The sequence below is a fragment of the Coenobita brevimanus genome, chromosome 1, assembly GCF_032717465.1.
Source record: "Coenobita brevimanus isolate Jiangsu-jjx chromosome 1, ASM3271746v2, whole genome shotgun sequence".
NCBI lineage: Eukaryota > Metazoa > Arthropoda > Malacostraca > Decapoda > Coenobitidae > Coenobita > Coenobita brevimanus.
This window is the reverse complement of record NC_136954.1, coordinates 19,247,945-19,250,355: the sequence shown is the minus strand read 5'-3', so window position 1 is coordinate 19,250,355 and position 2,411 is coordinate 19,247,945. Positions and strand designations below refer to the sequence as shown.

The 2,411-nt window shown below is 39.9% G+C and overlaps 1 non-coding gene across 1 annotated transcript; it reads right to left on the bottom strand.

Annotated features, from left to right (window-relative positions):
* Positions 1-1,610: 1,610 nt before the first annotated feature.
* On the bottom strand, positions 1,611-1,729 carry LOC145390463 (5S ribosomal RNA). The gene has a single exon (XR_013895642.1). It is a non-coding gene; the product is annotated as a 5S ribosomal RNA (ribosomal RNA).
* Between the last annotated feature and the right edge of the window lie 682 nt (positions 1,730-2,411).

The following is a 2,411-nucleotide window of genomic DNA, read 5'->3' as shown; positions in this document are numbered from 1 at the left end:
ATGCTGAGGACGAATTGTTGTAGACATATTACAAAGTTATAAAAATCGTTATGAACACATGATAACTAGACAGATATCTTTCATACAAAAGTAATTGGACAAAATAATAATCTGAAATTAGATTAACTCATAGCAATACTTTTGATAAACGTTATGCTCGTTTAAGTTCTCCACCTGTTAATGTAGTCGGAATGCAGTCATCTTTAGAACAAAATTTAAAAAAACAGAATCAGTAAATCTTTGACATCTTGTATGGCAAGTCAAAACATGAACACGTTTTACATGAGCCGTCTGGCCACAACAAAAACTACAACATTGTAAGTTTAATGGATACTAAACGTTACTGATAAACTCTGTTGAACTTTAGTTATGTACGAGTATAAAACATTTTATTCATACTTATATATTCTATTTTTAACTTGACAGGCGTCGGGCTGACTCTGACAGATGGGTGAGTGTGAAGCTACCTGCGAAATAAGTTTTCTGATCTATCGGGTGGGGCCAGTATTCCGGGGGCTTGAATGGTGAGTGAGCGGGAGTGTGGCTCATGCAGCTGGACAAAACTTGACTAGTATCTCATCTTACTAGTTTCTTTTGGCTCTCAGAACCCTTCCTCGTCTCACCTTGGGGTGGGAAAAGAGATGATAATGATGATAACGATGATGGTGATGATGATGATAATGATGATGATATCTTCACTCCTACAGCTATAATGTTTTCATCTTAATATGCCCCAGACTTTCGTCCCTTTGCAGTTTACTTTGCGTAGCTCAGTGACAGACATTAAGACAATGCTACGGCTCTACATTCACCTATAGCAATTTTTCGTGATCATGTTCATATTGAAGTGTTACTCTATTAGTACATCAGCATTCGAGATGGAAAGAGAGTGACTTTGGGCCATACCAAAGTAAAAAAAAAAGTATACCAGACACTTAACACTTAAATAAGTGGAATGATCACACACACACACACACACACACACACACACACACACACACACACACACACACAAACTGTGATAATAATTGTTTTGAAGATTGCATGTCGGAAAGTGTGACCGGTTTAAAATAGTCATTTATCTCTAACTACTTCGCCACGAGAGTTTCTTTACGAGTAGATTAGTAGTACACGAAAGGGTCAAGGGGTATTGTCTGTAAACCCTTCAGTAAATGTTTTTCTTAAACTAAATAAAAACGTTTTGGGAAGCAGGGATAAAGACACCAGCCTACTGAAGAGACTACTGATTTATTTATCCCAGAGGCCTCTTATTAAAGCAGAAAATAACAGCTTGGTATTAGACAAAAAATAATTATAAACAGTACAGATGGGACTAATAAAACACACACAAACACCAAAGTACTGATGGGACTTATAAAACACACACACACACACACACACACATTGCATTACATTGCATTTATTTTTTCTGCGTTAGGTAATATCACTATTTACCCTACTTCAGAAATTCATTGACCCAGAACACAAATTGATTCATTCATTCATTGCCAGACGCCATGTATCCCAAACGGGGTGGCCAAGGGCTTAGAGTTAATTGTTTTACAGGGAAGGGCACTAATCCTCCACCAACCCCACTTGACACGTAGGGATGCCAACAGCATCTGGTGTTCCCAGGCGGTCACCCATCCAAGTACTAACCAGACCCAACGTTGCTTAACTTCGCTGATCGGACGGGAAGCGGTGTACTCAACGTGGTATGATTATTATTACATATCATCATTATCAGAAACGAGAGAGTAAATTTTTGTAAAAAAAAAATGGCATAAAGTCTTTGTGAGGACTTTATACGACCCTGGCGACTAACGAGACATGGCTGGTGATTTCACAGAAGGGGGACGTTTTGAAAACTGTGAACCCCAAACACAGTATCTCCCGAAGGAGCTTAACTCTTCCTGTGGCATCATTAGCGACGTCACTGTTGTGGTCACGGTCGTCGTGGAGGCCAGTCACGGGGTCAGTCGGTCCTGGTCCTGCGCTGCGCCCTGTTCCGGGCCAGAGGGGCTGCAGGCCTCGAACCAACTTCAGGTGGGTGGCAAGCCAAAAGCCTCCCAACCCACCCACCGCAAACTGGCCGATGCCAGCGTGTTTGGAACTGTTATTTATATCCACCAGACCAGCAGTGTTCTGATGTTACTAGAAATGTGTTGAGTCGTCTCATAATTACATGCTTATTATTTTTTTGTTAGTGAATCACACATCTCTACTATAGGAAGCAATGGTATTTCTGCAGCGAAAAATATCAGGCAATAACCTTGCTTTTATTCAGTGTGCATATCCTTAAGTACGATCAATATGGTAATTGATGTAAGTGTTCCATTAATAATTCTATTTTGTCCCCATAAAACTGAGAACCCAGGACTATTTGAAATGACTGAATTATTAACATTCCA